Raw genomic sequence first — 27,030 nt, forward strand, 5'->3', positions numbered from 1 at the left:
TCATAAGTGACTCAGTTTTCTATAGGCTTGAGTTCCATTCTTTCTGAGGTTTTGAAAACCTTCTCTCTAGCTAATCCTTTCATCAAAGGATCAGTCAAGTTATCATTAGTTCGTATATGATCCACTATTATTGCATAAGTAGTGAAAAACTCTCTACTGGTACTGTGCTTATGACGCGTCTATTGTCTCTTGCCGTTGTAATAACGGTTCTAAAATTTTACGATAGTAGTGGATAAGTATGACTGGTACTGGTCTTTCCAATACGAGAATCTCTGTTAGCAAGCTTTAAAGCCAACTTGCTTCTTTACTAGCAGTAGCTAGTGCTATAATTACTGAATCCATTGTAAACTAGACTAAAATAGTATATTTCTTGAATTTCTATGCAACTGTCCCTTATGCTATATTAAGATATAGCCACTTGTATCCTTTAAGTCATTTGGGAGGGAGTTCAAATCGGCATCACTGTATCCTTCTAGAACAACGAAAACTTTTGGTAATGTAATCCTAGTTTTTGGGTTTTTTTAAGGTATCTCATGACTCTTTTGATAGCGTTCTAGTGTTTTCAGCCTAGGTCCGCTAATTAACCTACACAGTAATCCTACAACATAAGTTGTATTTGGTCTAGTGCAATTAGCAGCATATGTCAAACTGCCTATGATACTTACATATTCTGATTGGTTAACATTGTCTCCAATGTTCTTGAATAGCTTAACACTAGGATTGTAGGGTGTACAGGGTGGTTTGGTATCAAAGTAATTATATTTCTTTAAAATCTTCTCTATGTAATGAGACTTTTCTAAACAAATTCCCTTTTTAGACCTAGTAATTTTGATACATAAGATTACATAAGCCTTTTCCAAGTGTTTAATGTCAAAATTTACGCATGGAATTGATTTTACATCACGTGCAAATTTGATCCAAAGATTAACATGTCATTTACATATAAGCATATGATAGTGCATAAGTCATTCTCAGACTTATAGTAGATGCATTTATCACTCTCATTTGCTTTGAATCTCTTAGACAAGATTAGATTATCAAACTTTTCTTGTCATTGCTTAGGAGCTTTTTTTAAGCCATAAAGAGATTTATCTAGCTTACAAATTTTAGACTCTTGACCATAAACTATGAAACCTTCAGGTTATTTCATATGGATCTCTTCTTCTAAATCACCGTTATTCTTAACTGTCTATTTGGTGTACTAATAGATTGTTCAGGATAACTAAAATCGACACTCTAATTAAGGTGATTCTAGTTACTAGAAAGAATCTATCAAAAAGTCCATGTTTTCCATCTCTCTAGAGGCTATTGCTACTAATCTAACTTTATACTGTTTTAGTCACACTTGAAATAAAAGAAGGGTGGAATTGAGAAGAATGTATGGTTAAAAATAAAAAATGTTTGGACTTAAATTTTTCTTGACACAAATTTTTAGTCCTTCCTTCGTACGAAACCATCGCGAAATCTCTATTCGCCTCTCAAAAAACCCTTGCGAAATCGTCGTTGTTGTCAGTTTCCTTGCACCAACGATTCGCCTCCAATTCCATGTTGTTCTCGTCAATTTATTCTTGTTTTGATTCTCTTCTGAATAGACCTTCAATTTTAGTTATACCTTTTTGGAATTTCGTATTCTATTTTACAGCACAGTTCTTAAGGAACTCATGGTTGATTTTGATTGGTTATGTTCTTCTGATTGTGACTAGTTGTGTGGTGTTTGAGTTATACGAGATAAAAGAGGAAAATGAAGCTTAAGAATTCTCCTTAGAATCATGCCATGTTAGGTAGTTTTGGTTTGCAAAACTAGATTCCAAATTAAAGTAGTTAACAGAAGAGAAAAATGGTATTGGGACTTTGAAATAATCCGTAATTAAACTATTTCAGGGATTGAATATGTTATATGATTATTGATCACCAAAGCTTAAACTAGTTGGGTTACGATAAATTTAAATTCATAATATTTCCTGTCACTTTTGGGATTGGAAATTAGCACGTGGTGAAACAAATAGTTATGTTGGTCTGTTGCTTCGTCGTCTGGTAAAGATATGTTTGCTGGTTTCCTTTCTATTTGTTGCTTTTTTTGTTTTGGTAATGAATTCTACTCTGTTTAAAATCAATTTTAGTTCGGACTTAAGTCATTTCGTGGGTGTAGACGTTTGAATTCAATGTTCTATTTAGTGGGTTTGTAAAAGCAAACAAAAAACTATGTGGTCTTGTTTGGTTATTGATACTTGTTTGATTTGAATGCTTTCTAATTTCAACTTACTGCTTTAAGAAAACAATGGGTGCATTTCTTTTTACTTGCTATATAATCTATACAGATGGGTGTTATTGATTTGGTGTTTATTGTGTTAATGGGTTATTATATTTAGTTGTGGAATAGAGCTTCTTGGCAGTGTTTGGGTATGCACCTTTCGACTTAAACCTTAATCTAGAATTGGTAAATTATTATTATTATTATTATTATTATTATTATTATTATTATTATTATTATTATTATTATTATTATTATTATTATTATTATTATTTAAATGTGTTAATGGGTTATCAAGGATAGCCGGTGTATATCTTCTTTACGTGCAACTGTTTAGAAAGATTACATTCCATCCTTTCTTTTCCTGTCTATTAAGGAAGAAAAGGACCTTATTTATAACTATGTAATTAGTTTATAAAATCTCAACACCTAACATAGTGGAACTTAGTAGGCTAGGTGTCTACAGCTCATGTAGCCACTTATCCCCACTAAGTATTTGTGGGATTATTCAATAAAATGTTGGATTTTTCCAGTAACTAGTCCAAGGGCAAGATGGTCATTGGTCATTTAAGCCAAAGTAAAATATGGACTTTTTACAACTTTGATCATTTCCATCAATTCCGAGCTTCCGAATATGAATCTGTATTCATATTTTTAATATGTAAACCACATTGAAACATAAAGCTCTATCTCAAACTTATAACCATTATATAACATACATTCGTCGGTTTCTCTTTCTTTACCTAATCCGTATAATTCAAATTGTTCCAACATATTGTTTTAAGTTAATTCCATATGAGCTAGTAGGGAAACCTAATGGAGCTATGGATTATGGGCTTCCAACTATCTGAGATTAACTGGCTAAACCCTTTTAGATCAAGCTAATCAACATTCGTTAACTAACAAGTCATTTCACTAAAGTTTTGTAGTTGCACTCCCCTCACTATAGATATATTTGTGTCCATTGGATATAACCATCATCAGTAAGTTAATCCTTAGCAGGTTGTTCGTAACCTAGACTTGATCAAAATACCATTTTACTTCCGAGACTACATCTTGCTCTTTAAGTACCACTGACCCATTATTGAATAATTAGTTTAAGATCCAACCTATAAATCGAATCCCTCTCAGGCCTCTTATTTAAGACTTGAATTCAGTCCTTAATGGAACAACCTATATACTAACCCTAAAGCGGGTATGAGCGAACTCCATCTTGTATCCTATGTCTCTAGCTATCCACCTTGTCTTACCCTTAAAATGGGAGGCTTATTGGGCCAGCGTTGTTGAACTGCCCTGACCTATATAGATCTAAGGATAATTTCATGTGAGAAGTTCATAGTTATCTTAGAAGTTACCTAGATCATCAATAATCGAAATAGTCAGTTTTATATAGTCAATGGTGTTATAACTGAAAAGTGACTATTTCATTGTTTCAGCTTATGTAAACTCTTTACATAGGATGCCCCCACTCCCATGTCTCTACATGAAGGATTCAGGATCACATCGTTTGTGCTAACTACAAAGTGGATCACATTCATAGTGTCCGCAGAATAAGCCACCTAACCTTATTCATACACTATAGACCGTTTGGACTATATACTCGAACTTGATCCATGTTTATGTCTCTACATAAAGTTTAAGTCTACACTAGATAGCCTCAGGACCTTAGTTTATTGGATTCAAGATTATAGTATTCTATTTTCACTAATAAGTCCTCAATAACCACTTTATTGAATAAAATATAATTTAAAACTATAAACTATAAGTATTAGGACATAAATTTCAACATAAATAAAATAATTAATTTTCATTAGTCGACTTTAGACCAATGTTTCTACAAAAAATAGTATCTAACAAATAGGATCATATAAAACATAACCCTACAGAAATTAACATCATATTACAATAAACCTAAACTATAAATATAAAAACTACCGATTCATTCCAGTATCATATGTAGCGTCCTAGAAAGTCACAGTATTCAACTCTCAACATCCAATTCAGATTGAGTGTAAGGTGCTTGTCTCGTCAGCTGTAAACAAAATAAATGTAATTTAATAACTAGATTGCACTATTTATAATAATAATAGTTATAAGTGAGGGTGCAAGAAAACGCATACCACATCTGTAATTGTGACGCTCTTTTGCCTTACTATGTCTTGCATGAACTTCCTGACATAGTACCCGCATTCTGTATTGCTTGGCTGCTGAGCACATTATACGTACACATATATTTCAAAACACGTGATAAAATAAAATCAAATATTTAATAGAACGCATAATTATCATTTATTTTAAATTTAAGTACTCATACCTTAACAGAAACCCAAGTAAGAGGTTGAACTCTTGTTTTTGTTTCAGCATCGTTATTATTCTTAAGGCCCTGAATTAAAAAGAATAAAAAAAAATATAACAAACTGCAATTTGCATAATAAATATACACTTAATGTGAAATAATTGTTAAATATTTACGTGTTGATCATAGATTTCAACTCATCTCGAACACTACCATGTCTTAATTAATTGAGTGCATACACTGTGTTAATCCGTAATGAGATAATAAATAATATCCAATGATATCTATATAATAAATATATATTTCAATCAAGTTAATAAAAAATATTTATAATTAAAAAATTAAGAAAAACAACAATACTTTTTTTTTTAACTTACCCGCAATTAAACGGACATATCAATAGTTTATTCTTAATCGATACCAATCTATTACATAGGTATCGAGCTCTATGTTCACTACTACCTGATCCTTTTTGAAATGTGTCCAAAATTCATGAATTCATATTCCTCTAGAATACTTAGGTCAAATTCGTAGAAGCATCTAGCATTAAAAAAAAAAAAAACTTCTAAGATTAGAAATATGCATAAAAAATAATGAAAAAAATATTTTTGAAGTTGTGCACTTACATTATATAACTCAAGATCACTGACAGAGCTAATTCCTCACTTAGACAAAGTTGTTTAATGTTTTCTTTCATCACATTTACATTAAATCTATATCCAAAAATCTCCTAAGTGTCGACTGAGATAGTAAGATATTCATCTTTTATATCCTTCTCTACATGCCTCAATACAAACCTTATTGCCGTTGGCAGTTTTAATTCATTCATTTTCGATTTTGTTCCTTTCAAAGATTTTGACTCATGAGATTTTTTACTAGATGTCAATAAAAGGAATTTTAAAAATTAAAATGAAAACATGCTAATGCAAAAATGCATATTTCGAAATCAAAACTTTACCTTTGTTTGTTCCTTCAATAACTATAAGATGCTTTGGTCATGGAACATGTGAACCAATTGCATCGTGTACAGAATAAATGCTTCCAACAATAGACATGGACAACTAAGAACGACTATCACTTTAAAGTTTAACAAGAACCTGCACATCACCCGCTCCAAGTCGTACTTCGTAAACTACTTTATCTAGACTTATTCTTTTGAAAACAGTTCCTGCCATAACAATGTTATCAACCTTTCCAACAACAAGACTACATTGTCTTCCATGAAAAATTACATTCACATGCTCAATTTATCATCAATGTTGAATAAATCATGAAACATAATATAAAAAATTAAATTAAACATAATATTTACAATATAAATTTTTTTCGTGAGACAGATGGACGTTGAGATCAGGTGTTTCTCACTAATATTCTAATTGCATTTAGAGTGTGCATTTAAGCCTTTTTCTCTAGTTCCCTTCAAAGACTTTAACTTAAGCATTTGTTTTTGCCATTTGACTGTATTCTAATAAAATCTATGAGTTCTCCTTCTTCCAATTGGTATCTACATCAACAGTAATCTGAGTTTGGGTTTTGATGGAATGTATTTGTGAAAATAGAACGAAGGTGTAATCAATCTGCCTATACCTCTCACACGTCCTTGATGTTTAGGTGTCCCCAATGCTTGAGTTCAAACCTCATATGAAACATTATATGTTTTATCGACATCTTTTTGGAGTTCATCCTATAATTTGAACAAATCATTAAAAATTTGTTTGTCACCAGTTGTAAATATGTCTCAAACCTATAAATGTTAGTAATAATTTACTTACGATTTTCAATGCATTCTCTTCAACCTCTTTATTCATGACTTCTCCATCATTACCCACTCGATCATGTTTCCAAAGCATAACTCAATTAGCCATCGGTGGTAATTTTCCTTCTTTTTTTCCATGTATACAAATAAAGTAAACATTAAATTTTATAAACATAGGATAATATTGTACATAGTAATATAAACTTACCAACTATTCCCCCAAATTTCAGTAGCCTTTGTGAGACGTTCTATATATTTGTAATTCTTGCAACACTCTTTTTGCATATTGCCACGTTTCTATATCACACACATATAACCCAAGTCAATGGTGCATTAATTTATTTAATTATTGAAATAAAAAATAAGTCATGACACTCACTAAAAAATCTTCACATAAAGATAGTGATACAAATGTCTCCCAATAAGATAGATCAATAGCAGGATAGTTTGGTTGTGGAAATGTTAAGCATTCATGTGCATCTATGTATGGAAAAATATGATTGTTTCTCAAAATACTCTTGAAATTTCGGAATGCACTTTCAGTTTTTTTCATAATATCTTTCTTGGATTTTGGGTTTGTTACAAATGATTTCTAAAAATGAAAAAAATAACATATATAAAAATAACGTTATATCTCACTATATTATATTTAAGAATAAAAGAAGTATGCCTACCTAAATGCAAACATAAATTTTATCTTTTAATTGTGATGACATATCTAACCATGAAGCATGTGTAATTGGAATGTTATTTCAAATGCATGTCCTGATATAACTCACCATTAGAGTTGCATTTTCACTAATTCATTGACCATGTTCGTTGTACTCAACAACCAATCGATTTGCATCAGAGCTAATTTGTGTCAAATGAACCATCGTGGTAGGACCATGTACAATCCTTTGACTAGATGTCTCTAAAATACTATCAACTTGGCTACATCCTCGTAAATTGACACATGAATTACATATTTGTACGATAACAGAAGTTTTTTTTAATTCTGCATTTTATATCTACACAACATTTTGTCAATATAAGATGCTTAAGACATGGCTAGTGTTCTGTTCTTCCAGTTCCAAACTTCTTGGATCTCGAGAACATATTGTGTATCTCTAGAATCTTTCATTTGAAATTATGTAGCTAGCCATTTTTTATGTTATTAAGATAATGTACACCCTTTCCAATGAGTAGAATATCATCGACATACAAAACTAAGAATGCTACATTAGAATTGACAATCTTTTTGTAAACACAAGGTTTGTCCACATTTTGCTCAAAACCATAAGACTTAATCGTCATATCAAATCTTATATTCCAGGATCTAAATGTTTGTTTTAATCTATAAATGAATTTTTGAAGCTTACAAACCTTTTGTTCTTATCCCTATTCTATAGACCCCTCTGATTAAGCCATGTAGATACTCTCTTTAAGATTGTCATTAAAAAAAGCTGTCTTGACATAGATCTCTCAAATTTCATAATCATAAAAGTAGCGATGGATAAGAGTATTCTAATTAACTTAAACATGGCAACGGGAGAGAAAGTTTCTTCATAGTCTACTCCCTCTCTTGGGTATAACCCTTTGCCACAAGTCAAGCCTTAAAAGTCTGTACTTTATCAGCTTGATCTTGTTTTCTCTTGTAGATCCATTTACAACCAATAGGGTTTTCATCATTTGGTTAATCTATTAGAATCTAGACATAATTGAAGTACATACACTCCATTTTGAAGTCCATGACTTTAATCCATTGGTCATGGTCTACATCATTCATTGCATGTTTATAAGTTAATGGCTCTACACCATCATCAGGTATGACAACTTAAGTTTCAGTTAAACCCAAGTAGCGATCAAGCTGATGAACAACTTTTCCACTACGTCGATGCTCCCTCAACTCTTGAGAAGGATGGCTCTACACCATCATCAGGTATGACAACTTAAGTTTCAGTTAAACCCAAGTAGCGATCAAGCTGATGAACAACTTTTCCACTACGTCGATGCTCCCTCAACTCTTGAGAAGGATGTGATTGACCAATTTTGCGAGTTTTATTAACTACTTGAGTGGATGAACTAGGTTTATCTGTAGCATTTTTTAAAATCTCATTTAATACTAGTTTACCGCGAGGTTGATGATTGCTGACGTGGTCTTCCTTTAAGAATGTGACCATTTGTCAATGTAAATACTTTATTTTCTTGAGGATCGTAAAACAGACCATCTCTTCTTTCCTTTGGATAATCTATGAATATGCATAATTTTGAACGATGTTCTAATTTCTTAAGATTTTGTACCAACACGTGCGCCCGTCATCCCAAATTCTAAAGTGACGTAAACTTCCTTTATGCCCTTTACATAGCTTGTAAGGTATTTCTGAAACACTTTTAGAGGGAACGTTATTCAAAATATAGACATCTGTCTCTAAAACATATCCCCAAAAAGAATCTGACAATTGAGCAAAACTCATCTTAGAGCGAACCATGTCCAACAAGGTTTAGTTTCTTCTTTCTAATACACCATTCTACTAAGGCGTACTAGGTGTAGAGAGTTGTAATTGGATTTCATGTTCTATCAAATAGTCTTAGAATCATAAGTCCATATACTTTCCATCTCAATCTTATTGTAGTATCTTTATTGTTTTACCTAATTCATTCTCAACTTCAGTCTTATATTCTTTGAACTTTTCAAGAGAATCACACTTGTGAAGCATTAGGTAAACATGATCGTACCTCGAATAATCATCAATGAAACTAATGAAATATTCGTACCCTCCCCGAGCTTTGACATTCATTGGTCCATAGAGGTTCAAATGTACGAGCTCTAAAGATACTTTGGCTCTGAGATCATTTCCACCAAAAGATCTCTTGGTAAATTTTCCTTCAAGACAATATTCTCATTTAGGGAAAGAGTTGTCTTCTAACTGATTTAGAAGTTTACTCTTAACCAATCTTCCAATCCTATTGAGATTTATGGGACCAAGTCTTAAGTACCATAAATAGAGGTTAGAAAATTTTTTTTATCTTTTATTCTGAGTTTTAACTATTCTAAATATTTCAATATTTAAGACAAAGTTTGCTATAGTTGGTCTTAACTTATCTTCAAGAAATATGAGAACAATAGTGTGGAATTGAGGAGAAAACAAGCATAAGTTTTGAAACAAATAAAAAAAAACAAACAAAATTCTTACCTTGTTGGATGATACTTTTTGTTTATAGTATTTAGTTGTTGAAAAATATGTATGTGTTATGAAATAAAGAACAAAAAGACAACACAAAAAGAATAATAGAGAATAGAGGAAGTAGAGAAGAGAATTGAACTCAACTGTGGTATGTTTACAAATGATCTGTACAACCTCTATTTGTTGGGTTGTGAGAATAATGGTTACAAAACCAAACATAAATAGCGAACAAGAAAGTTATGAATATTGATGGGTGGTTAATGGATGAATTTGTAACCTAAGGAGGTTGTGGACATCTAATAATATTCAACTTTAATTTAGAATATTCATAATACTCCCTCTTTAGATCTATATATTATATAAAATAAATACCTCGTTAAAACCCTATCAGGAAAAAATACAGTGGAAAAAATAAACCTAGTGAAGGAAAAGGAGTACATCATTAAAAATCTTGCTAGGAAAACCCAATGGGAAAAACCATATTCGGGGAGAAAAGAGTGCAATATTTTTACTCCCCCTCATGAGTACATCACTTGAGTTCTCCAAGTTTTCACATTTCAATATTGTGCTTCAGCTTTTCAAATGTTGGTGTGGGTAATGTCTTTGTAAATTGATGTCAAGATTTGATGCTTTGTCTTTATATAAAAACACTTATGGCTAGTTTCGTACATCATCAATATTTCAACCTGATTTAAAGTAGTTGGTATGATCTACTTCACCAGCTGCCATAATATAAAAAATCATCTATATGTACTAAGTAACTTATGTAAGATCTAACTCACATAGGTTAGATAAATAAGTTGCACCTTCATAACCAACTAGATCACAATTAGATCTATTAGAATAAAATAAATACACGTGAGCTAACTCTCAAATTAAACATAACATAGTTTAATTTTACTTTAATATATTTGGAGAAATATTATTTTTTATGTAACAAAATTACTAAAGATATTACAACAGTGTATAAATTAGTAAAGATATAAGTGCACTTATTTCTCAAAACAAGATGATTTGTTTTTTTTTCACATGACTAAGATGGTTCTTCAAGACCTCAAGTTCTTCATTATATATCTTTCTAATACAAGATGATTTGTTTTTTTTTCACATGACTAAGAGAATGAACCACTCTAGGAAAGTTCAATGATATAATTGTCCATTTACAAGCAAAGGTGAAACATATAATCTCAAATTCTTTCTAAAGAAATCATATTGTCGTTGAAATTTCTTCAGGAGTTTCTACTGAAATCATCAATAACATATAATAAATCTCAAGTTATGATTTCTTTTAAAAGCATATGGACAAATAGTGGTTATCTTTATACCCTCATATCAACAAAAATTTAATAAGATGATTATATTCGTTTGAAATGTTTTATAATTCTCTAATACTTGAGTCATATGATTTTGGTGCCTTTAATCCTCTAGGGATATAATTATTAATATATTCATATAGATGTATAATGACTGTATCCACAAGGTGTACGTTAAGGTTTTTTTTTCATAGATGGTTAGATATTTTAAATACACAGTCAGGTATTGTGTCCACCATAGAAGAACACGTCTCTTCGTATAACCAATACCAGCTCTTTACAATATTATTATGGAATTTGTCTTGGTCTATATAATTCACCCTTATTTTATTTGTTTTTCTTATTACTAATACCTACCTGTATCCCGCATGTTTGACATTCTCTAATGTCTAAACTACTAGTTCTCAAGATTTGAAAAGTATATTTATTTTGATTAGATTGTTTCTTTTCACATAAGTAAATCGTTTTTGTGTTGTGATATTGTTCAATATGTCTTAGTACATATTACTTATTTTCATAAGTAATATCGTGAGCAACATTGATTGTAAACAAATATTGTCAAGTTATTTAAGTATGGTTCCATCGTTTTCTTGTCATGACATATAATTTTTTTGAGATCTCTTTACTATCTTTATTATGAGTACTCATATTTAGGATTTCTTCTAGAATATCCATATTCTTAACTAAGACATTAATTGACTACTTCTGTGAGACCCGTAGTTAAGATAAGAAGTAAAATCTGGCTAAGTGTCTAAAAGTAGGCATTTTGGGTAGTCTATGCGTGAGGAGGATTACTCCATGAGAAAGGTTATGTGAGAAGACTTTTGAAAGGTTAGGTGATTGGAGTTTTTTTCGAGATGGAGCTTGGTGAGAATAAATAAAGAAACTTCTCAGAAATTTCCTAAATTTATTTAATGGGCCATGTGTAAGGTTCAAACTAAGCTGATTAAGTTAAACCTTAAGTTTACACATGTACCATCAAGAAGCAGGAGCTGGTGACTTATTATGGATTTAAGAGTGACTAAGGTATTTTAAGACTAATATAAATAGACGATGAGATTAGAATGATAAGTGTTGTTATTTTGAAAATTTAAAGAGGAAAATGCAAAGTTTTAAGTTTTGCTACTAGACTACACAAGAAGAGGAAGAAGAAAGGCCTTTCGGGTTTAATTCATAAAGTGTTTTCTTTAGAGTATTTAAATAATTTCAAGTATTCTTTATTAAAGTGTTTACTGATTTGAAGTGATGATTTCAATACAAATGTTTCTAAAGAGATTTCTAAGTAAAGTCTATTCTATGTTTAAGCATGTTTATTATGTTTTAAAGCATGTTTTATGTTTCAATGATTATCTAATGGTGTTTAAACCATAAGTCTACTTCCTGTAAATGAACTAACTATTATTGCACATAAGGAGTAAAGGCAGCCATGTAGAAAAGGACTACATGTTGGAGTGAAGCTGACTAATATAGAAAAGGACTGCGTTGTGTTTAGCGACGAGTAACAAGAATAGAATATTCTCGAATGCTGATAATGAAAAGGCCATCTCAATAGTCTAAACCCAGAATGGCGAGTCCTTGCGTAGAGAATAATTTGGGATTCTTGGCGAAAGGAATGACTTGACTAATGTGTGATATATGAAATGTATATTGATATGATATGCAAAATGATATGTTTGTATAAGAGATAATGTGATTTGATATGTTTAGTGAAATGATGTTTACAAAAGTTATTTTTTGAAAAAGATTTCATAAAAACCTCACTGAGTTTGTTAGACTTATGTTTTAAAGTTTTACCTTCTAGGTTCCAGGCGTTAAGACCAAGTAGGGAAATGTGAAAGGGCTTGCTAGGCGAGAATAGGCTGTCAAGGCGTTTAAACTAAACCTAAGTGTTGTACTTATGTCATTTATATAAAGAGTTGTAGAATATTTGTTTCAAGTTAATAAAAGTATTTGTTTGTCTTATTCCTCTTTGTTAAAGTCGTTTTACCACCTAAAATTATGACTATAGTTAGGAAAGGAAAGAGTAGACGATTAGGCAAAGCTTAAGGACTTCGAAACTGAGCGTCTTTGGCGTTTAGCATATCAAGGATAGTCCAACTCAAGCTGTGACTCGCATGGCTTGGGTCTCTTGCGAGGCAAGATGTGACAACTTCTTTTTCGAGGATCTTTATCTTTGGAACTCATTTTTCTATCCTACTTCAAGCGTGTAGTATTGAAATTTGTTGCACTAAGATATCATTCTTAGATGGTGCCTTTGTAACCACTATAACTCAGTCACTATGTTGCAACTGTAAATGTTCTGTAAATGCATCTGCATTTGATTTGTAATCTTTTACAAACGAGTTATCTTTTGAACTTCTAGTTCAAAGTAATCTATATGATGATCAAAATGAGACAATACTTATGGATTTCATTCAATTTATTTTTTCAACATTTTCTTAATTTCTCCCCCTAATGTTGGAAAAATTGTCTCGTTAATGAGAACTAGCAAATTGCATTGTAAATATATCATCCATCAAAGGTTTAAAGTATTTTATTGATTTATATGATATTAATTTCAACATAGATTTTAATTGTTGCATTATCTTAAACATGATCTCATGTAGATTTAGAAGCTATGCTACTCAAACATAAGCTACAAGATGTTTAAAATTCGCTTATCTCAACCAATTATCAAATGTTTGAGATGGAAATTCACTAGCATTCTCAAAACAAAATAGTAAGTATATCTTTGACCATCAACAAAATGTGTCACGCCCTGCCCCTAAAGTTGCTTTTCACAACCTAGTGGAGGCATGCCGCCTAGGCCCTCGACGTGTACCACACCTCGTGATAAACGTTGAATGCTTAGTAAGTGAAACAACTTCTCTTTTACAACCTCAATGCAGGGCTTTAAATGCCAAACTTTCTTAATACAGCAACGAAATACATCAACTTAAATTTCATTAACTTATCCTTATCGTGGTATCTTTAAATACTTAGCTTAGCAATACCTTTCTGCAACTTACACAACAGGAATAAGATATTGTAACGAAATGAGTACAAAACTTTTCTTTATTAACTTAACACTTTTACAATATTCAAACATAACTTAGACTTTTTCTTACAATAGGACTTAACATAATATTTAGGCATTCTTTTGCCTAGCACAACTTTTCCAACTTGATGCCTGATTTGCTCGCCTCATCGTGTAGCTATATGCCTTGTTCTCTATTTGCCACAAAGGTGTTGCTCTCCGAGTCGGGGTCTTTAGGGACCGATGACCCCTTTCTTCAAACCCATATGCTTGAGTCATCAACATCCTCAATCGCTTCTCCTCGAGTCATCAACATCATAACTTAAGGGCAATCTTCAATAACCCTTTTCTCTCTACTCTGCTAGACACTACTCGTTGTAGTAGATACCTAGAGGTATAAAGGCACAACTTAGTCATTTGCCTCAATTGTCTAACCACCTTTCTTTGTGGACTGCGTTTAGGGCTATTCTCCTCTGACTCAGCTTTGTGGCTCTCTAGCTTCCCTGGCTTGGCCTTACCAACCAGGGTGTTGCTCTCGCCTTCCTGCTGAGCTAGGCTATTTGCGCTAAGGAGCAAGGCACTTACCAACTAGCTCTTTAGATGCGAGATAAGATGACAGGAATATCATGCCGCATAAGGCTACAAAATAACTCTACCTTTCTTTCTTAACTAGGCTACGACGCCTATGACCCATCCTTTGTATGGCTTCAATGCTTGACAACTTGGGGAGGAAAAACTTAAAACATAAGTCAAATGGACTTAGTGAGTGATGAGTTTGAGAAAACCTTTTTGGGGAAAACCACAAGATTTAGGTAATAAATAATAATAAGATTAGGTGACAGACAAATAATTCTCATCGCATCAAACCACAACAAGCATCACCATCAACACAAATAAGTTCCACGCGTTTCAACTTATCATCGAGACTTGGGATTCTCCCTTCGCCTGGACTTGGGATTCACACTCAACCAGCATCACCCGAGTTATCTGAGATCTACACCAGCGCCTCATCACTTTCAACCTTTCTCAATCTGGGATTTTCGTTCCACCACCATCTTGTTGCAACCCGCCTAGACCTGGGACTCTCCTCTCGCATAGATCTAGGATTCGCACTAAACCAACGTCACACGAGTTAACTGGGATTTACATCGGTGTCTTACGATAGATCTCGACTCCTCTCAATAGATCACCATTACAAACAATAAACAAAAATGTTAGCTCTCATTTTACTTTCCTTACACATTATTTTCGTAGTGATAGTATCATACAATAAGAATCATGAAAGAATTCTTTTAGATAATTTTCAACAGAATACTTTTTCCACATATCAAACATAAACACAATATTAGCTATTTATGAAGGACATTTGTAAGACCTTTCTTCCATTGATGGATGGTTCATAGTTATTTTACTTATGAGAGATACTAAAAAAACAAACATTGTTACAAAGGTACTCATCTGTTTAGAACGAACTAGTAACAATATTCATTCATAACTCATAAATAAACACAAAAAAGAATCAACAATAAATAACAACTTAGTAATCACGTTGAATCTTGTTAGGTCATCACAAATATACTTAGCTTCAACACCTTCCTTCTTTGTTTTTGGATGCCTCTTCTCACCTAGTATTCCCTCAGTCAGCTGCCTAGCATTTAGGATCTCTCTTCTTTATTGTCATCCAAAAATCTAACTCTTCTGAAAAACTTCCTTTTCCTTTTGACCTTTGGCCCCTTTTGTAGTGTCCTACATCCAAGGGTCGTTTCAACACTTTACACATATCTCCTTATCGACTCATCGAGTCACGCGACCAACCTAGACTCGACACGTGGGTTATTTGTCAGCAGCGATTGGACTTACCTTCGAGACACACACCTGACTCTTATCTTTTTAAGAGACCAAACTCTTTAATCACCTCACCCTCTTATCTTCTCAGGAAACAACAGACATTTACTTCCTCTAAACGAGTGGTCAAGTCATCTTGACAAGACACTTCCTCGCCTCATTCTTTAGGTGTAGGCATAGGTACTTCTTCTCGTATTAATATGCTAAACACCTGACTCTTGGCATCTAACACATGCTTCTTCCACGCCAACTTATTCTTATCGCGGTGCTTGCATTCAAAAGATGGGACTTAGACTTATTAAGCACTTCTTTCCACGTTACCTTCTTCCCATTTGTACGTTCCCTTGTGGAATGTCCTATAATCATATTCAAATTGACTTCCTAGTAAGGATCCTCTCCGCCGGGACTTCCTTTCTTCTAGTTAGGGCCTTGTGCATGCTCCTTTCACGGAATATTTCTTTGAGGAGTCTTTTCGTTCAGTATTCTTGTCGCAAGGTCTTTATCGCGTTGGTAGTACGTGGTCAGTGCCTCAGAAAATGCGCCAGCAAGAATTAATAAACCATGAATCTCTTCCCAAAGCATGAGAGTTTTAGTTTCAATTTCTGCGAGTGAGAGTTTGATAATTAGCCTCTTGAGAACAATAGACCTTGAAAATTTATTACATGAAAGAATCTTGTAGTTCTTCAATGGATGTCAATGTATATTTCCAATCATTAATTTCATTATTGACCCAAAATGACTCTTATGGTAAATAAAATTATATTTGTATCAATGAACTTCAAGTTCATTGTTGCAGATATATCAATTACACGAATGTGATTGTAATATAATTTAGAAGTAAAAGTAGACAAAATTTTCTACATGCACTACCTGCAAAAGATTATATATAATATATGCATATAATCTCCCTAGATGATATCGAATACAACCTATACCTTCCCAATTTACTAAACTTCTCTTTGATAGATTTATAAAAATAGCAAAGTATATCAAGACTATAAATTAAGACTATCAAGTCTTGAAGCCATATTGTTTACTTTTAAGTATAATATGCATAGATGTACTATATGCAATACATAAATATTAATTATCCTTATGCTCTCCAAGAGAGTAAAAAGATATCCAAATATTTCATCCAAATACAAATGGGTAAAAAAGAATAATCATCTCTTCAGGAGATTGTAAGTAGTTTGTGACATCCAATTAATCATATCATATTTAGAAGGTTAAAATGAAAACTACGATCTCTTCGAGAGATACAAATAATTTCTCAAAGTTTGATTTTATATATCGTTCTCCTTTTTATCACTAAGATTTTAATTTTCCAAATAGACTCTTAGTGTACGACAAGTACAAGACCATTGTATCTTTTGCATCACACATTTGGAAAATAAAATTCTCATATAAATATATGTATGGTTCTAATCTAATAAATACTTCTCTATTAAGATAATTTCTATCTTACTAAATATTGTAGCATTCACTTCAGGAAATTCTATTGAATTATTTGATCGAAATTTATCATTTTTTTTATATAAACATATGCTCAATATCTAATACAATGTTTCAAACTTTGTCTCAAATTATTGTTGGCAAGAGCAAATATATATTGATATGTGTAACTACGAGTGCAAGAGAAAAACAATGAACATTGACTGATTTATGCAACTTCGGGTAGACATTAAATCAGAGTTGGGTTTAAGAAGTAATTAACTATTATACATAACTTTCATAAACTTTAACATGGGGGAATTTAATCAAATATATATAACCATTGTATATAAAATTTATTTAAGACTCACAAAGTTCATATGAGAATAATTTAAATATTCAACAATCAAATAAGTTTCAATATAAGCATGAAAAACAAATAAAATTAAAGATAATATTGAAAATTTATTCTCATATTTGAAAAATAAAAGAAATATTACCACAATTTTTGTTTAGAAGAATGCAATTCAATTAAAGAAAAAAATTTCTAACTTTACACATATTTAAAGATATAGATAATATATTTTTTTAGAAAAACATCTCAATCAAATATTTCAAATATAAGAATTATATTAAAAAATAAGGCATGATTTACCAGCTTAATCTAAATAACATTCACTACAAGAAATTGTGGATCTCCCGACGTAAATAATCGTCGAGAGATATACCAAAACACGTCGGGATGGGGTCGGGCGAAATGCATCAGAAGAGGATCTTAGAAGAGGATCTTTCAATGCTGCATATTAGTGCGTCAAAAGATGCTATTATTATTTTTTTTTTTCTGAAAAATGCCTTCCAAAACAAGACAAACAATAACCACCAAAATACCTTCCTTCAACAAAATCTTAACCACAACACCAAAAATCTATTTAGTGATCTCCCTCCCTTCCACCACCAACGACCTCCTTAGTTTTCCAAAAATATATACCAACACAATATAAAAACAAGAAAATTCCTAGAAGATGACAAAAGAAGAGCACAAACTAGAACAAATAAACATACCCATGTTCTTCTTTGCTCATCACTCTTACAATCAATGAATAATATTTGGGTATTGCTTGTTATGGCAGGGTTGTTACAGGGTCTTCTTCCTTATTGTTTGCCATTTGAAAAATAAATAAATAAAACCAACCTTTATTTCCAAATTTGTTGAATTCATACAACAAGAAAACATATCTTAATGCTTTTAAGAAAATGGCCAATATAAGACAAGATATTCAAATCTGTTTACTTTCCATGAATTCACACATATGCAAGCATTAAACTAATATAACAGATATTAAGAAGCAACTTACAAATTCCATGAGAACCAAGAGAAGTCAAACTTATTGTTGATGCACCCACAATTAGGGTAAAACAGTCTATATACCCAAATAAGTTAGAAATTTGAAAACCTCTTCTAGAAACCATCATAATATGCTTATCCGATCTCCAGGAAAGAACCAATTTAAAAAATTGCACAAATATGTGTTGTACATCTATCTATATCTTCCAAATTGGTAAGCAAATTTTCATTGAATAAATCAAAAGTATGAACAATTGCCAGAACCATTCTTGAAGCACAATAATAATGCTACTAAATAGAAACACAATTATATTGCTACTTAATGCAATTGAATAGAACAAACCAACATTAAAAGTTCCTAAAAAGTATCTACGTGACAATTTAACTCTCAATACAACCAACAACGTATCTAAAAACACCTTGACTCCCCAGAGTTGAAACATTTATAAGAATGGCAATTAATTTGCTGAGAAGATGGACAACAGTTTCATAATCGAAGCTCTTAAATTGTTTACCCAAAACAAAAATCAAACACAATCTGTCTAATTCTAAAATCAGTTACACAGCCATAATGGCAACCCCTATTCTACAAATGGAATTTAGTGTATTCAAACATGTTTCAAACATAAGAAGCCTAATTTTCCCCTTACCATAACAAATCTAAAACACCCTAGAACAAAATCCAAATATGTCATATTAATTTATCACACAATAACTAATATTTTGTAAACATTTAAAACACTAACAAGTAACAAATCTTCAACCTAGTGATTAATTTTCATACTTAACTACTATACAAACATCATCATATACGAAACCCACATTTACAATAGAACTGCCATTGATTCAGAACAAACTATTGATACAAAAGGGGGAAAAATATATCTCTTGGAGAAGTTGCTGTCAGAAGTGACCATAATTTTACTGTTCCCGCAAGTAACAGAGATAGAATCCCTAAGAGCACCAGTTAGTAGATGCATAGGGATGAGGCAAAACATAATTAATTACGCAATTACAATACCTAAATCAAAGCAAAACACAAGCAATAATTTAATTAGATCAGTAGAAGATAATCAAGAATTTGAAATCCTGACTTCCTAATTTCCTATCCAATCACCAACAGAAAAAAAAAAAAAAAAAAAGAAAAATATATAGAAAAGTGAGGAAATTTAACCAGATTTTGGTAGTAGTGACATATTGCAGGGTTGAGGAACTCCTTGCACGGTGGTTATAAGCGGAACTGAGAAGGCTGGTTATAAGTGGGCTTAGATCTATGAAGAAGGGGTTGAGAGAAGTAACCAAGGCAGAAGAATGAAGCATTGCTACTTAAATGGTTCGTTCACCATCGAGCCTAGACGTGCTGCCGTATGAGGAAGCGCGTCAGCTAGGGCCGAGGCAAGCTATGAGATATCCCCTTCCTCTTCTTCGCAACGTTTCTTGTTTTTCCTTCCCCCATTTTTTGCAAATCTAAGAGATAAATATCTAGAGTTTTTAAAGATAACTCTTGACACTGCCCAAAATGCATTAAGAGATATCCTACTACTGCTGACGTAAACTATCAATGCATTTATTAAAGTGTCAAAAGTTCTCCTCGATGTCGATGCATGGTGTATGCATTGGTAGATATTGCATCTCTCGATGCGTCAATTGTTGCATCAGAAGATGCCCTATGTCTCGACACCATATCTCCGGACGGTGTAAAGAGAATCGAGAGATCTAGAATTTCTTACAGTGATTATAACTTTTAGAACACACATCTAAAATGATATGACATATTTGACAAACCTATAAGATTTAACTAAAAAAGTTTAAAGTCAATAAATACTTGATTTTCAATATCTTTTCTATTTTGTATCGCTCAAAATAAGGTTATTTGAGTTTCTCATGTTGGAATTTATGTCATAAAACTCGTAGTTTGTAGTTAAAATTATATTCTATTCAATAAAGTGGTTGTTGAGGAATTATTAGTGAAAATAGAATACTATAATCTTGAATCAATTAACTAAGGTCCCGAGGCTATCTAGTGTAGACTTGAAATTTTTGTAGAGACATAAATGTGGATCAAGTTCGAGCTTATAGCCCAAACGGTTTATAGTGTATGAATAAGGTTGGGCGCTTTATTTCGACAACACTATGGATGCGACCCGCTACATAATTAGTACAAACGATGCGATCCTGAGTCGTTCATGTAGAGACATGGGAGTGGGGGCATCCTATGTAAAGAGTTTGCATAAGACTGGAACCATGAAATAGTCACTTTTAAGTTTTAACATCATTGACTTTATAAACTAATTATTTCGATTATGATGACTTAGGTAACTTAATCTCAATCATGAGCTAACTATGTACTTCTGTTCAAACGGTTATCCTTATATCTGCATAGGTGAGGGTAGTTCGACGGCGCTGGCCTAATAAGCCTCCAATTTCAGGAAAGACCGAAAGGATGGCTAGGGACATAGGGTGCACAATGAATCTACCTGTTTTATGGTTAGTAGATCGGTTGTTCCCTTAAGGAATTAATCCAAGTCTTGAGCAAGGGACTCGTCCTCTCATTGGCCTGAGAGGGATTCGATTTATAGGTTGGACCTTAAACCAAATGTTCAAAAGTGGATCAGTGAAACTTAAGGAGCAAGATGTAGTCTTGAGGGTAAAACGATATTTTGGAGGTTACGAACATATTAGACGGACACAAATATATCTATAGTGAGGGGAGTGCAACTACGACACTTTAGTGGAATGACCCATTAGTTGACGAATGTTGATTAGCTTGATTTAAATTGGTTTAGCCAGTTAATCTCGAATCCTTGGAGCCTATGATCTATAGATCTATTAGGTTCCCCTACTAGCTCATATGGAATTAACTTAGAACAATATGTTGAATTATTTCAAATTGTTCGAATTAGGTATAGAGCGAGAAACCGACGAATATATGTGATATAGTTGTCGATTATAGAGCATTATATTTAAATGTGATTTAAATATTAAAAATATGAATACAAAATCATATTCAAAAGCTTAGAAATGATGGAAATGGTCAAAGTTGCAAAAGTCAAAGTGTTGACTTTTGACTTTGAAAAGTTAAACTTTGATCGACTTTATACTCAAATGTGATTTGAATTTCAAAAAAAGAAATGCAAATTCATGTTTGGGAGATCAAAATTAGTTAAGACGGACAAAATGGTAAAAAGTCAAAATGTTGACTATTGACTTAAAAAAGTCAAAGTTTGACATTGACTTAATTGGTCAAATGACCATATTGCCCTTGGACTAAAGTTGGTGGAAAAATCCAACATTTTGTTGAATAATGCCACTAACACTTAGTGGGAAAAGTGTTTACATGTGACATAAACAAGAAGTCCATTAAGATGAAATGGAAAATGAGGTTGATTTTTGTGAAAAAATTTCATGCATTTTGCATGTAAGTTTTATATATAAAAATAGGTTTTCAAAATTATTTTAGGACTTTTAAAAAATTGGAGAAATTATTCAAAACTTTAACAAATTTTTCCTCACCTCTTACTTAACCAAGATTTTGGTTTCTTCCTTTTTTTCCATCCTCTCAATATTCCTTCATTTAACGGGTCCTACAACTCAGTTTTAAGTCCGCGGAGAATAGCAAGTCAACACTAGTGGTGGTCTCGGGTTCATGATCATGAGGAGGTTTCTAGGATTGGAAAGCTACGGAGGCAAGTATTTCTCTTAACCATAATTAATGTAATTATGGTAGTTATTAAACATGTTAGCTTCTAAATTTGTTTAGATGCATATAGAGTAATTTTCGATCTGTTCTTCCGCTGCGCATGTACCTCATTTTTTCCATCATCTCAAACATAAATTTTATTCCTCAACAATATATATATATATATGTATGTATGTGTATATATATATATATATATATATATATATATATATATATATATATATATATATATATATATATATATATATATTTATTTATATTACCCATAATTCATGAAATGTTTATCATCAACGCAAAACGATTTTGACAAAGAACCATGCACATAAATAATAGGTGAATAAGCTTGATTAATAAAAAGTCTAAATTTCCTGAGGATGGGGTTTGGAATCCAACAAGTATATGCCTAAACATATTCAATATGATTGAGAAACTTGAAGACAAACAATGGTCTAATTCACTTAAATACAAAGTAACAGTTCTAAAAGATTTTCTTTTAAAAACTCACAAATGTATTTCAATTCATAGCTCAAGATTTTAGTTTCAATGCTCACATAAAAAGTTGTATGAGTTTTATAATTTGATTAAATCAAATGTAAAATATAATATTAAATGTATTTCAACAATCAATTTGCAAACACATAACTTACACATAACATAGTGGAAACTAGAAAACATGACTTTGCTTTTAATACTTGATAAAAAATCCTTTACAATTACATTTCTTTTCTTGCAAGGCACAAAAATTAAACCTAAGCTCTAAGCTCTTTCATCCACTAGATTGCTACTCTTTATGTCAGGTGTTCAAGAGCATAAGAACTCCTTTCTTATCCTTCTCTTTGATTGCCTAACAATCCATCTCGAAGATAAGACTCATTCCATACACAAAACTATGATGCAACCCTCCCTACATGTAATAACTATGAAACATTTGAAGACGGATAACTTGATCAGCTTACCCGTATCACAACCTATCCTACCTTTCTTTACTTGGCCTCAATGCATCACAACCTAGGGAAGGGAAACTTAAACACATAAGTCCATTACTTAGTGAATGAAGATTTTGGAAAATCTTTCTGGGAATACAAGTTAAGGAAAAATTCATTTTCGTTTCTCAAATGTGTCTCCCAATGCCTCATTTCATAAATCATAGAAATCTCACACTAGGTTCTCTTATTCCTTTCTATCAAGAACATGAATCCTCCCCCTTGTCAAGCCTACTATAATTCACTCTCGCTAGTGTCTTACGATTGAGCTACTGTGATGTTCACTCCATCCAAAGCATCTGGAAAGTTTCTTAATTCATTTCTTGTTGCAGCAATCGTCCACACGACGCTATTTACATTATGTGCACACCACATAATCACTGCTCATTTGATAAGAATAAGACTAATGGTTTGCATGCATCATTACAATCAACACATAAAAAGCCATAGTTTTCTCTTTTCAAACAACTACAACAACAATAATACTAACGTAGAGAGATACATAACATAACATGTTACGCATAACTCAGACTAAGAAGGAATCTACTAAGAAAGCATTACAAAACATTTTAGTTTACAAGTCACCCACGTAGGAGTCTTTAGTTTAAGAAGGTCACCCACGCAGGAGTGTTTGGTTTAAGGTCACTCACACAAATGTTTGATCCTTTTCTTCCACAAACGCCTTTCCTTGCCTAGTACTTCCTCAGCACAACTCAACTTCTTGCACTCTCTTGGCAAAACCTTCAATTAACAGCACTTTTCTTAGGGCCTTTACCCTATTTATACTAATCCTCTAGATCGATTACTTTCTTACCTGCTAGTTACAAATTACCACGTTACACGTGTCGCCTTACCATTTTGTCGCACCATGCAACCAAATCCAAGCTCGACACATAAGCCGACAATCAACTCCAGATTAGACATTTCCTCGAGACGCAAACCTTATCTTCTCGCAAAGCCAAACTCTTCCTCGCATTCTCCTTCTCGAGAAGCCAAATTTTTCTCCCGCTTTTTCTTTCCTTGCTTTCTCGCGACAAATCACAACCTCCCACTTCTTTTCTAACTTTGCTTTGTGTGACTTTACCAGAATGCCTAACTCTTCTTGTGGTAGAACTCCTTTGTCGCGACACTCTTCCTACATCACCTTCTTTCAAATGCAACTTCCTTCCTTCCTTTCAACTTTATCTTTAGAATAATCATTCATCTCATTTTAGAAGGATCATCCCACTCCTTGATGCATCTATTCTTCAACAAGATTCCTCTTTTGGGATTTGGGCCTTACACAAAATTTGAAGAACAATGTTTATATCATAAATATTTTGATTAAAAGAAAAGATTTTTCATAATACATATTTTTGATGAAGACAATTTGTATCATAAAAATAATGATAGTATGATAAAAGAGAAGAAAAAGAAGAAATTTGTACTGTAAAAAGAATCAATTTGTATCATACTTAGGAAAAAAAGAATCAATAATAGTACGTACTACTACAAATATGGGTTTTAACGACGCAAGTTTTGCGTCATAAAGACTTTCAACGACACAATTTTCGTGTCATTGAAGTCACTGTCAAGAAAGGTTATTTAACGACACTTTGAAAAACGTGTCATTAAATATGCTTAGATGACACCAAGATTGTGTCATTAATACCTTTACTTTGACGCAATAAATATGTCTCCGTTATCTATAACTCGACACCAATATATTGTCATCAATACCCGTATAAAATTATAAAAATAATGAATATGTGCATGATATAGGTAGAGAGAGCCTAGGCTTTCACGTTTTTGGTAGAGAGAGAAAATATTGAGAGAAAATATGCTATTGTCATATAATTTTAATTGCGTGAGAGAGGGAATTAACAAATTTTGAAATTTGAGGTTTTTTTATGTCAAAATTTTTTAAATGACACAAAAAAGTTGTTGATAATTAACGACGCTTTAAATGTAAGAAAAATTAAATTGTGTCAATAAATAATTTTCAACAACACAATTGTACCTCACCCCATCTTTTTTATTTTCAACGACACAATTCCCTTGATTATTAGTATCATTAAAACTCATTTTTCTAGTAGCTGAGGGAGAAGAGAAATCGGAGCGGTCAAGATTCTTCAACGGCAGTCTCCTTAGATTGGTGGGTTCGACGGCAGTCCCTTAGACAATGTTTGCTTGTTCGACGGTGTGAGGTTAGTGGGTTTGACGACAATCTCTTAGATTTGCAGACGAGTTACATTGTTTCCCGTTTTTTGGTAGGGAGAGAGAGAAAAGGTTGAGCAAATTGTAAAACTCTTTTTGAATGTCGCGCGAAGAGGGAATTGAAAAATTTTGAATTTTTGGTTTTTTTATTTCAAAATTTATTTAATGACACAATGAATTTATCGTTAATTGACGACACTTTAAATGTGTCAAGAAAAATTAAATTGTGACAATAGAATTGTGTCAAGGAATAATGTGTCACTTCTATTTTCAACGACACGTTTTACTCCTACCCTATTCCTTTTTTATTTTTAATGACACAATGTTTTGATTTGTAGTGTCGTTAAAACCCAAATTTGTACTAGTGTACGATAGATGCATTTACAAAAGAATTATAGTATGTAGTGGTTAGAATCATGCAAAAACTTGTATAATTTTTTTTTTTACAAAATTAATAAACTTATGACTTTTATTAAAATCATTATCGAAAAAATAAACAAAAACAAAGTAAGAATAGCAATTAAATTAAAATCAAGAAGTAGTAATTAAACTTTATCCTAAAATTATTTTAATGATATGTAATAACTTATGAAAAATGTAATTGATCTGATCACTAGTACTTATCTTCTAATGGATCCACAATCCTAATTGTATTCACAACCTACAACCTCATTAATTAATGACGTTGGAGTTATTACTCAATGACCATAAAAGGCTACGACATACATTCTTCGACAGTAGGTATCGAATTAGGCAATTAGCGTACTTTCGCCTAATTCATGAGTACTACAATGGATAGAAATGTTTTGTCATTCTATGTCATCTACTTAGGACAACTGATGGATTGGCGGGAATGGAAGTTATAAATGTAGAGGAGATGGTTTCTATGTTTCTTCCCATATTAGCACTTGATGTCAAGAATTGAATGATTCAAAGAATGTTTGTACAATCTGGTGAGATAGTTTTTAGGCATTTCAACATAGTCCTATTTGCAGTTTTACGCTTGCATGACGAGTTGTTGAAAGAACTGCAGCCAGTACCAAACTCATGCATAGATCCTTGATGGAAGTGGTTTGAGGTAAGTACCAATTTTTTGGACGTTAGTTGCACGTGTCCCAGTCAACGTATGAATATTTACAATTTCACTATATCTCAAAATATGTTTCCTAAGTGGGTTAGATGGAACGTACATAGAAATGAATGTCAGAGCAACTAATCGTTCGAGGTATACGACACAAAAGAGGTAAAGTTGGTGAGAAACGTCCTAGGTGTTTGTGATATGAAAGACAATTTTGTGTTTATTTTAGTTGGCTGGGAAGGATCAACAGCCGATTTATGAACCCTTAAAGATGTAATTTCTGTTGGGTTTTATGTCCTAAAACTCGTAGATAGTAAATATAATCAATTGATCGTCATTAATAAAGTATTTTATTATTATAATTTCAATAAGTGCTATGGATTATATTATTAGTTTTGTCTTAATAACCTAAATCCAATAAACTAACATCCTAAGTTGTTTGATGAGTCTTGAACAGTATGTAGAGACATACGGGGATCAATGTTCAAGAACAGCTTAAAGGGTTTATAGTATAGAGTTAAGGTTGGGTACCTTATCATGTTAACACTATGGATACGACTCACTTTGTATTTGATACAAACACATTGATCCAATGCGTTCATGCATGCGACATGCGAGTGAGGGTATCCTATGCAATGAGTTTGCATAAGACT

At 32.3% G+C, this 27,030-nt stretch overlaps 1 long non-coding RNA gene across 1 annotated transcript; it reads right to left on the reverse strand.

The window, feature by feature from the left end:
• Positions 1 to 19,091: 19,091 nt before the first annotated feature.
• LOC103501002 (uncharacterized) lies at positions 19,092 to 19,982 on the reverse strand. Its single transcript, XR_001764098.2, has 2 exons — positions 19,595 to 19,982; positions 19,092 to 19,441 (listed from the first exon to the last, which is right to left on the reverse strand). It is a non-coding gene; the product is annotated as an uncharacterized LOC103501002 (long non-coding RNA).
• Positions 19,983 to 27,030: the final 7,048 nt, after the last annotated feature.

This window comes from Cucumis melo, chromosome 12, assembly GCF_025177605.1.
Source record: "Cucumis melo cultivar AY chromosome 12, USDA_Cmelo_AY_1.0, whole genome shotgun sequence".
Classification (NCBI taxonomy): Eukaryota; Viridiplantae; Streptophyta; class Magnoliopsida; order Cucurbitales; family Cucurbitaceae; genus Cucumis; species Cucumis melo.